Genomic DNA, 19,721 nt, shown 5'->3' with positions numbered 1-19,721 from the left:
GACTTCACCTGTATATAGTACCAGTCAAAAGTTTGGACACACACAAGGGTTTTCCTTTATTTGTACTATTTTCTACATTGAGTATATTATTGAAGACATCAAAACTATGAAATAACACATATGCAATCATGAGGTAACAAAAAAAACTGTTAAACAAATCAAAATCTATTTTTCCACCCTTTGCCTTGTATCGTTATCCACAGTAAAACGAGTCCTATATCGACATAACCTGAAAGGCCGCTCAGCAAGGAAGAAGCTACTGCTCCAAAACTGCCATAAAAAAAGCCAGACTACGGTTTGCAACTGCACACGGGGACAAAGATCGTACTTTTTGGAAACATGTCCTCTGTTCTGAAGTGTTTGGCCATAATGACCGTCGTTATGTGGTGATCCTAACTGACCTAAAACAGGGATTTTTGACTTGGATTAAATGTCAGGAATTGTGAAAAACTGAGTTTAAATATATTTGGCTAAGGTGTATGTAAACTTGCGACTTCACCTGTATATAGTACCAGTCAAAAGTTTGGACACACACAAGGGTTTTCCTTTATTTGTACTATTTTCTACATTGAGTATATTATTGAAGACATCAAAACTATGAAATAACACATATGCAATCATGAGGTAACAAAAAAAACTGTTAAACAAATCAAAATCTATTTTTCCACCCTTTGCCTTGATGACAGCTGTTCACACTTGACATTCTCTCAACCAGCTTCATAAATACATTTCATTTAACAGCTGTGCCTTGTTAAAAGTTAATTTGTGGAGTTGCTTTCCTTCTTAATGCATTTGAGCCAATCAGTTGTGTTGTGACAAGGTAGGGGTGGTATACAGAAGATAGTCCTGTTTGGTAAAACACCAAGTCCATATTATGGCAAGAACAGCTCAAATAAGCAAAGAGCAACGGCAGACCATCATTAGTTCAAGACATGAAGGTCAGTCAATGCAGAAAATTTGAAGAACTTTTGAAAGTTTCTTCAAATGCAGTCGCAAAAACCCTCAAGCGCTTTGATGAAACTGGCTCTCATGAGGAACGCCACAGGAAAGGAAGATCCAGAGTTACCTCTGCTGCAGAGGATAAGTTCATTAGAGTTACCAGCCTCAGAAATTGCAGCCGAAAGAAATGCTTTACAGAGTTTAAGTTGCAGACACATCTCAACATCAGCTGTTCAGAGAAGACTGCGTGAATCAGGCCTTCATGGTTGAATTGCTGCAAAGAAACAACCACTAAAGGACACCAATAAGAAGAAGAGACTTGCTTGGGCCAAGAAACACAAGCAATGGACATTAGACCAGTGGAAATCTGTCCTTTGGTCTGATGAGTCCAAATTTGAGATTTTTGGTTCCAACCACCGTGTCTTTGTGAGATGCAGAGTAGGTGAACGGATTATCTCCACATGTGTGGTTCCCACCGTGAAGCATGGAGGAGGAGGTGTAATGGTGTGGGGGTGCTTGCTGGTGACACTGTCATTGATTTATTTAGAATTCAAGGCATACTTAACCAGCATGGGTGCCACAGCATTCTGCAGCGAAACACCATCCCATCTGATTTGCGCTTAGTGGAACTATCATTTGTTTTTCAACAGGACAATGACCCAACAGACCTCCAGGCAGTGTAAGGGCTATTTGACCAAGAATGAGAGTGATGGAGTGCTGCATAAGATGACCAGGCCTCCACAATCACCCGACCTCAACCCAATTGAGAAGGTTTGGGATGAGTTGGACCGCAGAGTGAAGGAAAAGCAGCCAACAAGTACTCAGCGTATGTGGGAACACTTTCAAGACTGTCGGAAAAGCATTCCTCATGAAGCTGGTTGAGAGAATGCCAAGAGTGTGCAAAGCTGTCAACAAGGCAAAGGGTGGCTACTTTGAATAATATAAAATATACTTTGATTTGTTTAACACTTGTTTTTGTTACTACATGATTCCACATGTGTTATTCATAGTTTTGATGTCTTCCCTATTATTCTACAATGTAGAAAACAGTAAAAAAAATATGAAAAACCCTTCAATGAGTCGGTGTGTCTGTAACGCTCGTCTTCCTCCTCGTCTGAGGAGGAACAAGGATCGAACCAAAATGCAGCGTGGGTTGAATACATAATTATTTATTCTTATAAACGAAGATGGAAAAAACACTAACAAACTACAAAATAATAAACGACGTTAACAGACCTGAACTTGAGAACACAAAACATGAACGCACGAACAGGAACAAATGAACGAACGAATGAACGAACGAACGAACGAAACGAACGAAACGAAACAGTACCGTGTGGTGAAACAAACACAGACACAGCAACAATCACCCACAAACAAACAGTGAGAACAGCCTACCTTAATATGGTTCTCAATCAGAGGAAACGTAAAACACCTGCCCCTAATTGAGAACCATATCAGGCTAATACATTAAACCCAACATAGAAACACATAACATAGAATGCCCACCCCAACTCAAGCCCTCACCATACTAAACAAAAACAAAATAAAGGAAATAAGGTCAGGAACGTGACAGTGTCCAAACTTTTGACTGGTACTATATCTAAATAAATGCCTGTTGCAGACCTGTGCTCCATTTCCTCTCTGTTGGAGAGAACCTGCAAATGCAAGGCTTACTCAGACTAGCCTGTCCTGACTGCTTGTGCTCTGGTTATACCATGTGGCATACACACAGCACATTCCAGTACAAGTAGGCTTTGCAATTGCAAGTTCTCCGACAGAGAGGAAATGGAGCACAGCTTTGCGACAGACATTTTTGCAGCTTTACAGCAAATAAAACAATGCCTCTAGCTCAAACTGTAAAAAATGTAAATATGACCCATATTGCGGAGCTACCTTTTACAAACCATGTTGCAGGCTATTTTAAACTAATCCCAGTTCGCAAATTATTAGATTGATAACAAACAGCGTTGTTCAGTCATGTTACCTAGCTAGCTAACCTCCTGTTAATTTGACAGTAGGTCTAGGAATATTTGATTGTCTCACGACTTCCGCCGAAGTCGGTCCCTTCTTGTTCGGGCGGCGTTCGGCGGTCGACGTCACCGGCCTTCTAGCCATCGCCGATCCACTTTTCATTTTCCAATTGTTTTGTCTTTGTCTTACACACCTGGTTTCAATCCCCCAATTACTTGTTCATTATTTAACCCTCTGTTCCCCCATGTTTATATGTGAGTAATTGTTTATTGTATTGTGGTCCATATTGTGTGGCCTTGTATTTACGACGTGTATTGTGATATATTTTGAGTAAAATGTATTTCTTTACTCTTATCTGCGGTCCTGCGCCTGACTCATTTCACCAGCTACACACAGATGCCTTACAGATTGGCACAGTAAGAAAGGACAAGGGTCTGCTACTCATGAGATGTGCTTCAAAGGTAGTATTCATATAGGCCTAATGGAAGACTAAACTATATCAAACATCTATTTCTTTCCGGTGCTCCTTAAATTATGTTTTGGTGGCTTAATGTTTTAAATGTTCGGAGCAGTCTGTGCATGTGTTTGTGGGAGAGAGAGACTGGTGTTTGCGTGTGTGTTTATGAGAGGGAGGGAGAGAGTGTGTGTGTGTGTGTGTGAGGGAGGGGAGGGGGGGTAAAAAAGGTCTCATGCAGTGTTTTCCCCTTACTGTCACAGTGACATTCCCAAGAAAGCGAAGGTAACTGAACTAAATGACTATCGCCCCGTAGCACTCACCTCTGTTATCATGAAGTGTTTTGAGAGGCTAGTCAAGGATCATATCACCTCCACCCTACCTGTTACCCTCGACCCACTCCAATTTGGTTCACGCCCCCATAAGCCCACAGACGACGCAATCGCCATCACAGTGTACACTGCCCTATCCCATCTGGACAAGAGTAATATTTATGTAAGAATGCTGTTCATTGACTACAGCTCAGCATTCAATACCATAGTACCCTCCAAACTCATCATTAAGCTGGAGGCCCTGGGTCTCAACCCCGCCATGTGCAACTGGGTCCTAGACATCCTAACGGGCCGCCCCCAGGTAGTGAGGGTAGGAAACAACATCTCCACTCCGCTGATCCTCAACACTGGGGCCCCACAAGGGTGCGTGCTCAGCCCCCCCTGTACTCCCTGTTCACCCACAACTGCGTGGCCAAGCACGCCTCCAACTCAATCATCAAGTTTGCAGACGACACTACAGTGGTAGGCTTGATTACCAACAATGACGAGACGGCCTACAGGGAGGAGGTGAGGGCCCTCGGAGTGTGGTGTCAGGAAAATAACCTCTCACTCAATGTCAGCAAAACAAAAGAGATGATTGTGGACTTCAGGAAACAGCAGCACCCCCGTATCCACACCGACAGGACAGCAGTGGAGAAGGTGGACGTTTAAAGTTCCTCGGTGTACATATCACCGACAAATTGAAATGGTCCACACAGACAGTGTGATGAAGAAGGTGCAATAGCGCCTCTTCAACCTCAGGAGGCTGAAAAAATGTAGCTTGTCACCAAAAACCCTCACTAACATTTACAGGTGCACAATTGAGAGCATCCTGTCGGGCTGTATCACCACCTGATACGGTAACTGCACCGCCCACAACCGTAAGGCTCTCCAGAGGGTAGTGAGGTCTGCACAACGCATCACCGGGGGTAAACTATCTGCCCTCCAGGACACCTACACCACCCGATGTCACAGGAAGATAAAAAAGATCATCAAGGACAACAACCACCCGAGCCACTACCTGTTCACCCCGCTATCATCCAGAAGGCGAGGTCAGTACAGGTGCATCAGAGCTGGGATAACGAGATTGAAAAACAGCTTCTATCTCAAGGCCATCAGATTGTTAAACAGCCACCACTAGCACAGAGAGGTGGCTGCCTACCTACAGACTTGATGTCATTGGCCACTTTAATAAATGGAACACTAGTCACTTTAATAATGCCACTTTAAGAATGTTTACACATCTCGCATTACTCATCTCATATGTATATACTGTATACTGTATCCTTCACTATCTATTCTTTACTATCTATTGCATCTCAGCCGCTCTGTCACTGCTCATCCATATATTTTATACTTCTATATTCTCATCCCATTCCTTTACTAGATTGTGTGTATTAGGTTTTGTTGTGGGGTTGTTATATATTACCTGTTAGATACTGCTGCACTGTCAGATCTAGATTTCGCTACACGCACAATAACGTCTGCTAACGCAATAACGTCTGCTAACACAATAACGTCTGCTAACGCAATAACGTCTGCTAACGCAATAACGTCTGCTAACACAACATCGTCTGCTAACACAATAACGTCTGCTAACGCAATAACGTCTGCTAACGCAATAACGTCTGCTAACACAACATCGTCTGCTAACACAATATCGTCTGCTAACACAATATCGTCTGCTAACACAATATCGTCTGCTAACACAATAACGTCTGCTAACACAATATCGTCTGCTAACACAATAACGTCTGCTAACACAATAACGTCTGCTAACACAATAACGTCTGCTAACGCAATAACGTCTGCTAACGCAAAAACGTCTGCTAAGGCAATATCGTCTGCTAACACAATATCGTCTGCTAACACAATAACGTCTGCTAACGCAATAACGTCTGCTAACGCAATAACGTCTGCTAACACAATAACGTCTGCAAACCATGTGCATGTGACCAATAAAATTTGATTTGGTTTGACATGCATATCAGTTTCACGCAGTGTTTTTCCCCCCTTACTGCCACAATGACCTGCAGATCAGTTTCACACAGTGTTTTTCCCCTTACTGCCACAATGACATACAGATCAGTTTCACACAGTGTTTTTCCCCTTACTGCCACAATGACATACAGATCAGTTTCACACAGTGTTTTTCCCCCCTTACTGCCACAATGACATGCAGATCAGTTTCACACAGTGTTTTCCCCCCTTACTGCCACTATGACATGCAGATCAGTTTCACACAGTGTATTTCCCCTTACTGCCACAATGACTTGCAGATCAGTTTCACACAGTGTTTTTCCCCCTTACTGCCACAATGACTTGCAGATCAGTTTCACACAGTGTTTTCCCCCCTTACTGCCACAATGACATGCAGATCAGTTTCACACAGTGTTTTCCCCCCTTACTGCCACAATGACATGCAGATCAGTTTCACACAGTGTTTTTCCCCCTTACTGCCACAATGACCTACAGATCAGTTTCACACAGTGTTTTTCCCCCTTACTGCCACAATGACATGCAGATCAGTTTCACACAGTGTTTTTCCCCCTTACTGCCACAATGACCTACAGATCAGTTTCACACAGTGTATTTCCCCTTACTGCCACAATGACTTGCAGATCAGTTTCACACAGTGTTTTCCCCCCTTACTGCCACTATGACATGCAGATCAGTTTCACACAGTGTATTTCCCCCTTACTGCCACAATGACATGCAGATCAGTTTCACACAGTGTTTTCCCCCTTACTGCCACAATGACATGCAGATCAGTTTCACACAGTGTATTTCCCCTTACTGCCACAATGACGTGCAGATCAGTTTCACACAGTGTTTTTCCCCCTTACTGCCACAATGACCTGCAGATCAGTTTCACGATGCAAATCAGCCATTCTACACACTATTCTATTATACAGTGAACAGTGTAAAGTTCAATTAAACATGTGTTGTATTGAGTAGACATGTGCATTATCAGTGGCAGTGTTTTTGTTGTTGCAGCATAACACATGCAGCATAACGTCTCGAACATAGGAATAGTCATTTGGGGGACGGGGGCTAACAGAACACTGTACCCCCCCCCCCCCCCCCCATGGTATCGCTATCCTGAAATAATGAAAACACTCGTTAAATAATAAACCAATCGTTGCAGCCAACTATGACTTTAACCAATCTCATTTCAACACCTTTAAAGGCATCTTTAAATCAAGTAGGCCTACCTAGCGTCCCTTACACTCAAATCATTATTTCTCTCACGCCCATAACATGTGATTTCATTATCCCCCCCCCCCCCCCAAAAAAAAACCGATTTCACAATATGGAGACATTTGACTTGGATCACAATTGATAACCATAATGACGTCAATTAGAATATCCCACTACGTGAGTTTAGTGTTCCAACAGTCTATTAGTAATCTATGGACACAACTATTTAATGATGCTGACCTTCAGATTGGGTGTGGTTATGGTGCTACCTCCCGGTCCCGGACATGGCAATACACCAACATTAAGCGTCTTGCACAAACCGACCCGTCACGACACTTGTTTGCCCCACTGTTCGGCACCCTGCAGGGGCAAGTATGACATCAATGACTCCTCACCGCGGGTGCCACGTACAGCAGCCACAACCGCTCCGTCGCATCCTTCTACTCTGCCCTACAAAAGCGTTTTAAAAGTCACCACATTATGCATGGTCGATTTGAAGGAGTTCCCCGTTTAAATGTATTTCAGTGACTGGTGAACTTGGAGAGAGGAAAGGTAAGTACTTGTCTTCTTTTATTGTCTTCGAGGATATTGGAACGATACATAACAGGCGTTTTCACTGCCCGCGTCTCTCACATGGAATGAAATGATTAGTAGAGAATGGCAGATGTCCATTGATCGACGTCATTCATTATTCCTTTTGATATGTTGATGAAGAGTTGTTTATGCATGTGTTGCTAATCTGTCATATTATCGAATTTTGGTAAAAATGACAGATTAGCAAGTGTTAGTTAAATGAAACTACACATAAAAAAAAACCTGCATTTGGTTCACACAAACTAAAGAAATTGTTGTCAGACGATAGTAAGAAATTACTATGAGTTTTTTTTTCTGAAATATAGATATTACTATTCCATGAACCTTCAGTGGAAACCACATGTGAAATATACCTTTTCACATTTTATAGAGAGGCAGAATATGACAAGAATGCGAATGCGCGGATATCCACAAGCTCACCCCCCAATTCAGCCTCGACTGGGCTACTCCATGCATATTATTGTCCACATAAAGAGGGCATATACTATTCTAAATCCAGATATCTCGGGTGGTTTCATCTCTCCAATTGGGCAAAAGGTTATCTCTAGGACCCAGCTGAATGGGAGAGACAAGTGTTGAACTAGAATAGTTCTCGCCGTTCCTATTAGCTCACGTTTGGGAAAAAGATTGCTTATCTCCAGTCTAGACTCTTATTGGGGAGTGACAAGTGGTAGAGACAGTGGGAAGCCCGTAATTACCCACTCCGAATATACCATCGGTCTCGAGCTCTGTGGCTCTGTCCCTAAACCCCGCAGAGAGCAGAAAGAGCGGAGAGAGGTGGTTTAGGAGGTTATCAAGGAAGATCCCGAGACCTGAGGAACGCCTGCGTGGTCGACTGACTCAATATATCAACCGCGTGGACGTCTCGGCTGCATAAAATAAACAGATGATTACGGATAAGCGTGGAGGTTTCCCGTGTCTCCGGGTTGTTCCTGTCGCCGGAGACTCGTCTGAGCGGTAATAGAGAGACTTGGACAGAAGCCGTTTGTGCTCCTGGGATTTCCCTGAAAACCTCGCTCTCCGTGAAAGAGAGGGATCTCCAAAGAAGAGGTTGGATAAGGTGAGAGGAAGGAGAGCTTAGATCTTGAAGTTGATACGAAAATCTGAGGATTTATCGGGGGTATTTTAGCTATTTTAATCTTCTATGGGGTTTTTTTTGCGCGAAAGATGGTGTTATTCTCTGTCTGTCGCTTTCTAAACGCACGCTTGACGCATGACTCGGTTGGTTATTGTAATGATACGGCTCTAGATTTAGATGTGACCGAGATGTTTTCGATCTGGTCGTGTAACCAAAATCTACATCAGATATTGCAATCTAGTCCAGGACCTCTCAGAGCACACCAACTCTAAACAACTAAGGGAAACACTAGGTTGCATAATGAACTTGTTGAATGTTTTAAAAACAGTTAACCCACATCTCCATTTCTAGGGCACTTACACAATCAAGTGTCTATAAACACATAACTAAACACCTTTTTTTTTTCTCTCGTAACACTTTTTAAATGCGTTTATATGAATTTATATTTAAAATTTATAATTTTACATCACAGTGTTCAGATTGTCAAGACCAGAAAGTGTTTATTCTCTGTAACACGTTTTAAACACATGAACAGGTTATTCTGCTATTCTGGGGGGGGGGGGGGGGGGGGGGGGGTTTAACACTCTAATGTGTAAAGCCGCATTTTCATATTTCCCTGCATGCCTTTCGAGTGAATGTGAGCGATAACCACCAATGACTGTTTGTTAGTGACAAAGACGTGGTTGTTGCGTTCAGTGACTTCTATTATTCCTGAAGCCTTGTGGTTCAATTAAAAATAAGCCTTTTATGTCCGCATGTTATACATTTTATGCCTTTTTAGTTTACTTTAGTTTAATTTACTTTAGTTATGGCGTAGTTATATTTGACATTGTGGGCTGAAAATCTCATGGACCACATCAGACCTGCAAGTCACAGTACACTTCTAATGTGCAGTTTCCGAACTACTTGCTATTTGTTTGAATGACTCTTTTTACTGACTCGAGAGTCGTGATTCGTTTTTTTTGTTTCCTGAGTGACTCGTTCCTTTTAGTCGTTTTGTTTGACCTGCTAGTGCTGGCCGCAGTGAGTCCTACAGCAGGATTAATACGCGCTCCTCCGGCTCAGCAGCTCCAGAGACGTGCTCCAACCACCAATGTGCACACGACCACCAACTGTCTGTCAAATGTGCGAAGGGAAATAGATCATGAGCATAGAAAAGAAAAATCCATGTTTAGAACTGATCATTGATTTCATGGTGCAATAATGAATGCAATTAATTGATTACTGAATGTTATGATGGACACAGCTGTATAGAACCAAAAGATACACAGCCTCCGCTCAACAAACTCAAACTTGAGAACGAATAGTGTTGGGCGGGGGGGCTGCAGTTCGCAAACGACTGTGCTTATCACTTTGCCTGGCTAGCCAGCCTCTTTGCTCCGGCCAAACGGATGTTAGTTTCTTCTCCATAATGAGAAGTATGTAACGGACAACAAAGCAGAGGAAGAGTCGTCACAAGTCGGTTGCAGCCACCACTACACCTCGTTTTAAATGTATCAAGAAATGATATTATTTGTATGTCTAGCAATCAAGAAATGTACATTGTTTTTTTTGTTCAAAGTACAACGTTTACAAGTCTCGGTCACAAATGACAGCTCCAATGCGCCCCCCCCCCCCCCCCCCCTCCCACCTATGTGGTGCGTCGTAATCGCTAAACAGTTTACTTTAAAGCAGTGTGCCGATGCCTGTATCACTTTAGCAATGATCAATGACATCCAAAGCTTTTGTTTCTGTTGAACAACCACCTGATTGGTTTGGTATTGGTGTCGGTAGAAGACAAAAAAGGCTACGCGCTACTGCGTGTGAGACGTCATCTATAATCATTTGGCTGCTATAAATTACAATTGTGTACACTGTGTTTCAAACAGTCTCGAATAATGAACCTCATTTTCGAAAACAATTGGCTGGAAAGCCTCAATGCTTCAAGAAGCTTCATTTGCCCATCACTAGGAATCCAGTCAGAGGGAGAATATCCATTTTGGTTTTTATATTTTATCACCCAAAACATGCACTCAGAATAACTGCTATGGTGAAGGATTTAACCACAAGACTACCTAAACCAAATCAATTGAAAGAACCATCTCAGTAACAGGTACATGTTTCATGGTTTTACTTGTGAGTATTACATGCTGACCAAACCAGCTCCGCGTGCTTATGTGGATTTTGTTTATTCCCACCAGACACGTTCATTACACGTTAAAATACCAAAAATAACTTTGAATTTACCAAATTAAATTGGCGACAGGTCGAAGCACACATAAAACTTTCAAGGCTATTTAGCTAGCTTGCTGTTGCTAATTTTTCGTGGGAGATAAACTTTGGGTTGTTATTTGACCTGAAATGCATATGTAGAGTCTTTGTAGAGTTTTGTAGAGTTTTGGTTGGCTACTTTAAGGAATCTCAAATATGAAATATATTTTGATTTAACACTTTTTGTGGTTACTAAATTATTCCATATGTGTTATTTCATAGTTTTGATGTCTTCACTATTATTCTACAATGTAGAAAATAGTAAAAAATAAAGAAAAACCCTAGAATGAGTAGGTGTGTCCAAACTTTTGACTGGTAAATATTCAGACCCTTTACTCAGTACTTTGTTGAAGCACTTTTGGCAGCGATTACAGCCTTGAATCTTCTTGGGTATAACCTTACAAGTTTGGTACACCTGTATTTGTGGAGTTTCTCCCATTCTTCTCTGCAGATCCTCTCAAGCTCTGTCAGGTTGGATGGGGAGCGTCGCTACACAGCTTTTTTCAGGTCTCTCCAGAGATGTTCGATCGGGTTCAAGTCTGGGCTCTGGCTGGGCCACTCAAGGACATTCAGAGACTTGTCCTGAAGCCACTCCTGCGATGTCTTGGCTGTGTGCTTAGGATCGTTGTCCTGCTGGATGGACCCCAGTCTGAGGTCCTGAGCGTTCTGGAGAAGGTTTTCATCAAGGATCTCTCTGTACTTTGCTCCGTTCATCTTTCCCACGATCCTGACTAGTCTCCCAGTCCCTGCCGCTGAAAAACATCCCCACAGCATGATGCTGCCACCACCATGATTCACCGTAGGGATGGTGCAATGTTTCCCCCAGACGTGATGCTTGGCATTCAGGCCAAAGAGTTCAATCATGGTTCGTCAGACCAGAGAATCTTGTTTATCATGGGTCGAGAGTCCTTTCGGTGCCTTTGGCAAACTCCAAGCAAGCTGCCATGTACCTTTTACTGAGGAGTGGCTTCTGTCTGGCCACTCTACCATAAAGGCCTGATTGGTGGAGTGCGACAGAGAAGTTTGTCCTTCTGCAAGGTTCTCCCATCTCCACAGAGGAACTCTGGAGCTCTGTCAGAGTGACCATCGGATCACCTCCCTGACCAAGGCCCTTCCCCCCCGATTGCTCAGTTTGGCAATCGTATAAACATTTATTTATATACTTGTACTCTATTCCTTAATATGGCTTTCAACAAGTGTTGTCTTTTTATATATTTTTTTAAATCCCTGTTGCAGTGTGTGCAAACCTGGTCAAGAACTACAGGAAACGTATGATCTCTGTAATTGCAAACAAAGGTTTCTGTACCAAATATTAAGTTCTGCTTTTCTGATGTATCAAATACTTATGTCATGCAATAAAATGCAAATGATATACTTAAAAATCATACAATGTGATTTTTCTGGATTTTTGTTTTAGATTCCGTCTCTCACAGTTGAAGTGTACCTATGATAAAAAATTACAGACCTCTACATGTCTTTGCAAGTAGGGAAACCTGCAACCGGCAGTGTATCAAATACTCCCCACTGTATATATATATATATATATATCAGCCATCATTCGTTCTGTCTCCTAGAGATGAACATACTTTGGTGCGTAAAGTGCAAATCAATCTCAGAACAACAGCAAAGGACCTTGTGAAGATGCTGGAGGAAACAGGTACAAAGGTGTCTATATCCACAGTAAAACAAGTCCTATATCACAAAACTTGAAAAGTCGCTCAGCTAGGAAGAAGCCATTGCTCCAAAAAACGCCATAAAAAAGCCAGACTACGGTTTGCAACTGCACATGGGGACAAAGTATGTACTTTTTGGAGAAATGTCCTCTCTTCTGATAAAACAAAAATAGAAATGTTTGGCCATAATGACTATTGTTATGTTCGGAGGAAAAAGGGGGAGGCCTGTAAGCCGAAGAACACCATCCCAATCGTGAAGCACAGGGGTGGCAGCATCATGTTGTGGGGGTGCTTTGCTGCAGGAGGGACTGGTGAACATCGCAAAATAGATGGCATCATGAGGGAGGAAAATTATGTGCATATATTGAAGCAACATCTCAAGACATCAGTCAGGAAGTTAAAGCTTGGTCACAAATGGGTCTTCCAATTGGACAATGACCCCAAGCATACTTCCAAAGTTGTGGAAAAATGTCTTAAGGACAACAGAGTCAAGGTATTGTAGCGGCCATCACAAAGCCCTGACCTCAATCCTATAGAACATTTGTGGGCAGAATTGAAAAAGCGTGTGCGAGCATGGAGGCCTACAAACCTGACTCAGTTACACCAGCTCTGTTAGGAGGAATGGGCCAAAATTCAGCCAACTTTTTTTGTGGGAAGCTTGTGGAAGGCTTCCTGAAATGTTTGACCCAAGTTAAACAATGTAAAGGCAATGCTACCAAAATACGCGCCTAGAAGGTTTAGCCACAGAAAAAAGCAGGAACCCTCCCACTAGCCATGATTGGCTGAGATAATGAGTGGGATGGACATTCCTTTGAGTGATGAGTTTAGATTGGTCTGCCATGCTTCTGTCTATTTGAGCTGGTCAGTATGTGTAAGTACGCGGCTTTTAAAAAATATATTAAAATGTTTATTGCGTACTAAAACTGCATAAGTGCTGCTCTCCACTTCCTGGAGGACCGAGTTTTGAAATCAGTGGAATTAGAATATGATAGCTAAGGAGATGGTCTCCGGATTACATCTTCAAAGTCGAAGAAAATCGATCATGGAATCTGTGACAGAGAGAGAGAAGCGTCTAGTCATGAATTCGGGTAAGATAAATGTAGCTAGCTAGACTTTCAAATATTACACTTTTCTAATTTTGTCAGAAAGTCGTTTTAATTTCACGTTAAAGTGTACTGTTAGCTAGCTAGCTAATGTTAGCTTGCTGGCTCGCTAGCTAACGTTACATGTATGATCTGTGTAGTAATATTATTCGTATCTCAGAGCCATTTGCATTGCTAGTTATAGCCTAATGTTAGCTAGCTGACATTGAATCTGGTTGGTTAGCTACCTGCAGATCCATTAAGGGTAGTAACGTCATGAGTTAGGATTATGGTTCATTGTTTAGCTAGCTAGCGACATGTCTTAACAAAGACTCAACTATGCAAGTATCCATTTCAATAGAATGTTCATGACGACTCAGCAGCTGTTGATAGCTGGTAAATTCGCTGAGGAATTTACGAACACTCGACACCCATTGAATATGTACGACGTCAGTAAACGTTGGCAAAAAAAAGTGTATTTAAATTGTTGCCAGCAGCACAGTTGCAGTCACCAACTGTCTGGATAACATAAAAACAGCCTAACCAGCTCTGCTAGGGGGAGTAAAATGGTCAGAGTGAGGTGTTCTCTCATTTGTGTCTGGAGATAGCTAGCCAATGTTTGCCAGTTAACTTGGGTGCTTGACTGCTAATGTTAGGACAGAACACTCGGACCAACCCTTAAAGAGATGGGTGGGGCTTAAGCTTTAAAGGGTGTGAACAATGCTGAATGGGTGTAGACAAAGAAGAGCTCTCCAGTAGGCACCAAAATATTCATAGGCCGTTTTCTCAAACGTGAGGTTACAAATGGATCAACTTTTAAAGCAGAATTCCTTTCCCATTGTTCCTCAACTGTAGTGTATGATATACTGAATACTTTCTGAAAGCGCTGTACATAGACCGAGGGCAACTCTTTCGCTCTTTCGGATGTTTTCTTCGGTGAGATAGTCAGCCTCTTGCGAATTGAAGGACAATTATTAAACACGAAGAGATTAAAGATACAATTTTTTAATATGTAATTAATTTTTTGAGGGGGGCGGGGGGGCGGTGGAGGGGAAGCCTGGCTTGCCTTAGAAACCATGAACATACACTAGTGCTAGTGGTTATGGCTCATACCGGCTGGACGGAGGTTGTATAGGCTAGGTGCTGAATGTCTGTCCTCTGGTCTTAGAGGAGTGATTAACACAATATTCTGACTAATAGTGATGTTATGTTTGAAACCGGAGCTCCGAGTCATTTGTCGAAATAAAAAAAAGCAATTCACTTCGAAGCTGTGTGTCGACGCGTGTATCACAAGTACGTCATTACTGACGTCCAAACCTTTGTCTGATCACAGGCTGTTGCAAAATGCGAGATCCCACTGATTTATGCCGTGGTTCCGGTGCTTTTTTCCCGACCTCTGCTGGACACCGTACGTGCAAATATAGTTAGGATTTTTGAACGATAAGTTTCACCTCAACGTTAGCTTAGCGGGTAGGGAACATTCAGGGACGTTAGGGTATGAGGTCGAATTCCACTGAAGGCACACTATTTATGAAATTGTTCTTTCTGCACTGTTGTTAAAAACATTTATTTAATTTAGTAAGTTTCTGTCTGAAGCATCGTAACTAATGACATAGATTCAGTGTTTTTTTAAATAGTCAACTTGAAGGCGAAAAATGGAAGCATGATGTAAGATACAACCCTGATATTTCAATTAATTATAGGCTACTATAATATAATATATAATTATCGGATAATATAATGTATAATTATAGGATAATATAATATATAATTATAGGATACTATAATATAATATATAATTATAGGATAATATAATGTATAATTATAGGATAATATAATATATAATTATAGGATAATATAATATATAATTATAGGCTACTATAATATAATATATAATTATAGGATAATATAATGTATAATTATAGGATAATATAATATAATATATAATTATAGGCTACTATAATATATAATTATAGGCTACTATAATATAATATATCATTATAGGCTACTATAATATATAATTATAGGCTACTATAATATAATATATAATTATAGGATAATATAATGTATAATTATAGGATAATATAATATATAATTATAGGCTACTATAATATAATATATAATTATTTTTATTTATTTATTTTACCGTTATTTTACCAGGTAAGTTGACTGAGAACACGTTCTCATTTGCAGCAACAACCTGGGGAATAGTTACAGGGGAGAGAAGGGGGATGAATGAGCCAATTGTAAACTGGGGATTATTAGGTGACCATGATGGTTTGAGGGCCAGATTGGGAATTTAGCCAGGACACCGGGGTTAACACCCGTACTCTTACGATAAGTGCCATGGGATTTTTAATGACCTCGGAGAGTCAGGACACCCGTTTAACGTCCCATCCGAAAGACAGCACCCTACACAGGGCAGTGTCCCCAGTCACTGCCCTGGGGCATTGGGATATTTTTTTAGACCAGAGGAAAGAGTGCCTCCTACTGGCCCTCCAACACCACTTCCAGCAGCATCTGGTCTCCCATCCAGGGACTGACCAGGAACAACCCTGCTTAGCTTCAGAAGCAAGCCAGCAGTGGTATGCAGGGTGGTATGCTGCTGGCTTTAATATATAATTATAGGATAATATAATGTATAATTATAGGATAATATAATATATAATTATAGGATAATATAATATATAATTATAGGCTACTATAATATAATATATAATTATAGGATAATATAATGTATAATTATAGGATAATATAATATATAATTATAGGATAATATAATATATAATTATAGGCTACTATAATATAATATATAATTATAGGATAATATAATGTATAATTATAGGATAATATAATATATAATTATAGGATAATATAATATATAATTATAGGCTACTATAATATAATATATAATTATAGGATAATATAATGTATAATTATAGGATAATATAATATATAATTATAGGTTATTATAATATAATATATAATTATAGGATAATATAATGTATAATTATAGGTTATTATAATATAATATATAATTATAGGCTACTATAATATATAATTATAGGCTACTATAATATAATATATCATTATAGGCTACTATAATATATAATTATAGGCTACTATAATATAATATATCATTATAGGCTACTATAATATATAATTATAGGCTACTATAATATAATATATATTTATAATATATATATTATAGTAATACTATAATCAGCCAACTGACCGCGGCTCCAAGGTCTTAAAATGAAAACTGCTGAGAAAACAACAACTGTATGTGATAATCCCACGCTGCTGTGCGTTGTCGACCAGCAGGTGTCACTAATGTGCATCAAATCAAATCAAATGTATTTATATAGCCCTTCTTACATCAGCTGATATCTCAAAGTGCTGTACGGAAACCCAGCCTAAAACCCCAAACAGCAAGCAATGCAGGTGTAGAAGCACGGTGGCTAGGAAAAACTCCCAACAAAGGCCAAAACCTAGGAAGAAACCTAGAGAGGAACCAGGCTATGAGGGGTGACCGGTCCTCTTCTGACTGTGCCGGGTGGAGATTATAACAGAACATGGCCAAGATGTTCAAATGTTCATAAATGACCAGCATGGTCAAATAATAATAATCACAGTAGTTTTCGAGGGTGCAACAAGTCAGAACCTCAGGAGTAAATGTCAGTTGGCTTTTCATAGCCGATCATTGAGAGTATCTCTACCGCTCCTGCTGTCTCTAGAGAGTTCAAAACAGCGGGTCTGGGACAGGTAGCACGTCCGGTGGACAGGTCGGTTCCATAACCACAGGTAGAACAGTTGAAACTGGAACAGCAGCACGGCCAGGTGGACTGGGGACAGCAAGGAGTCATCATGCCAGGTAGTCCTGAGGCATGGTCCTAGGGCTCAGGTCCTCTGAGAGAGAAAGAAAGAAAGAGAGAATTAGAGAGAGCATACTTAAATTCACACAGGACACCGGATAAGACAGGAGAAGTACTCCAGATATAACAGACTGACTCTAGCCCCCCCGACACATAAACAGATAATGAAGATCAGAGTAATTAACTGTTTTTTTCCCCGACACAATTTGGTAAAAAATCGCCTAAGCCTTCAGAGAGCCTCGGTTTCCCATCACTACTTAATCATGTGATATATAGGCAAAAGTAGCCTGTTGGAAGTTAATGGCCAGTGTGTGAGAGTTTCCAGTGTGCAGTATGTTAACCCGACAGGAAAGAGTTTTCAGTAAGGCACGGGAAGCTCTCATACATACATGGTGTTGGCTGTCTGAGTCTACAGCAGTTATCGTCACCGCAGATACACTTTTTTCATGAGCGAATAATCCGGGGGGGGGGAATATAATTATGAATCATTTAGAAAACTGAAAACCACCCTACCACTGTGATACTACTAATAATAATAGTAATATATATATATATATATATATATATATATATATATATATATATATATATATATATATATATATATATATATTATAGTATATAGTAATAGAGAGGGGGAGGCAGAGAAATAGAGAGAGAGAGGGGGAGGCAGAGAAATAGAGAGAGAGAGGGGGAGGCAGAGAAATAGAGAGAGAGAGGGGGAGGCAGAGAAATAGAGAGAGAGAGGGGGAGGCAGAGAAATAGAGAGAGAGAGGGGGAGGCAGAGAAAGAGAGAGAGAGGGGGAGGCAGAGAAATAGAGAGAGAGGGGGAGGCAGAGAAATAGAGAGATAGAGGGGGAGGCAGAGAAATAGAGAGAGAGAGGGGGAGGCAGAGAAATAGAGAGAGGGAGGCAGAGAAAGAGAGAGAGGGAGGCAGAGAAAGGGAGAGAGGGAGGCAGAGAAAGAGAGAGAGGGAGGCAGAGAAATAGAGAGGGAGGCAGAGAAATAGAGAGAGAGAGGGGGAGGCAGAGAAATAGAGAGAGAGAGGGGGAGGCAGAGAAATAGAGAGAGAGAGGGGGAGGCAGAGAAATAGAGAGAGAGAGGGGGGGAGGCAGAGAAATAGAGAGAGAGAGAGGGGGAGGCAGAGAAATAGAGAGATAGAGGGGGAGGCAGAGAAATAGAGAGAGAGAGGGGGAGGCAGAGAAATAGAGAGAGAGAGAGGGGGAGGCAGAGAAATAGAGAGATAGAGGGGGAGGCAGAGAAATAGAGAGAGAGAAGGGGAGGCAGAGAAATAGAGAGATAGAGGGGGAGGCAGAGAAATATAGAGAGAGGGAGGCAGAGAAATAGAGAGAGAGAGGGGGAGGCAGAGAAATAGAGAGAGAGAGGGGGAGGCAGAGAAATAGAGAGAGAGAGGGGGAGGCAGAGAAATAGAGAGAGAGAGGGGGAGGCAGAGAAATAGAGAGAGAGAGGGGGAGGCAGAGAAATAGAGAGAGAGAGGGGGAGGCAGAGAAATAGAGAGAGAGAGGGGGGGAGGCAGAGAAATAGAGAGAGAGAGAGGGAGGCAGAGAAATAGAGAGATAGAGGGGGAGGCAGAGAAATAGAGAGAGAGAGGGGGAGGCAGAGAAATAGAGAGAGAGAGAGGGGGAGGCAGAGAAATAGAGAGATAGAGGGGGAGGCAGAGAAATAGAGAGAGAGAAGGGGAGGCAGAGAAATAGAGAGATAGAGGGGGAGGCAGAGAAATAGAGAGAGAGAGGGGGAGGCAGAGAAATAGAGAGAGAGAGGGGGAGGCAGAGAAATAGAGAGATAGAGGGGGAGGCAGAGAAATAGAGAAATAGAGGGGGGGGGGCAGAGAAATAGAGAGATAGAGGGGGAGGCAGAGAAATAGAGGGGGAGGCAGAGAAATAGAGGGGGAGGCAGAGAAATAGAGGGGGAGGCAGAGAAATAGAGGGGGAGGCAGAGAAATAGAGGGGGAGGCAGAGAAATAGAGAGAGAGAGGGGGAGGCAGAGAAATAGAGAGAGAGAGGGGGAGGCAGAGAAATAGAGAGATAGAGGGGGAGGCAGAGAAATAGAGAGATAGAGGGGGAGGCAGAGAAATAGAGAGATAGAGGGGGAGGCAGAGAAATAGAGAGAGAGAGGGGGAGGCAGAGAAATAGAGAGATAGAGGGGGAGGCAGAGAAATAGAGAGAGAGAAGGGGAGGCAGAGAAATAGAGAGATAGAGGGGGAGGCAGAGAAATAGAGAGAGAGGGAGGCAGAGAAATAGAGAGAGAGAGGGGGAGGCAGAGAAATAGA

The 19,721-nt window shown here is 41.7% G+C and overlaps 1 protein-coding gene across 3 annotated transcripts in view; it reads left to right on the top strand.

Annotated features, from left to right (window-relative positions):
- Positions 1-7,025: 7,025 nt before the first annotated feature.
- The window catches only part of LOC129823537 (netrin-G1-like), a 240,760-nt gene continuing 228,064 nt past the window's right edge, over positions 7,026-19,721 (top strand). For 2 of the 3 annotated variants that reach the window (XM_055882335.1, XM_055882333.1), the window contains exon 1: positions 7,887-8,533. The gene's annotated coding sequence lies outside the window, so the exon portion shown is untranslated. Of the gene's footprint in view, positions 7,432-7,886; positions 8,534-19,721 lie in introns of those variants that run through there. The other variant, XM_055882334.1, reaches the window with a different exon arrangement.

This window comes from Salvelinus fontinalis, chromosome 26 (assembly GCF_029448725.1).
Source record: "Salvelinus fontinalis isolate EN_2023a chromosome 26, ASM2944872v1, whole genome shotgun sequence".
Classification (NCBI taxonomy): domain Eukaryota; kingdom Metazoa; phylum Chordata; class Actinopteri; order Salmoniformes; family Salmonidae; genus Salvelinus; species Salvelinus fontinalis.
This window is presented reverse-complemented; position numbering and strand designations above follow the sequence as displayed.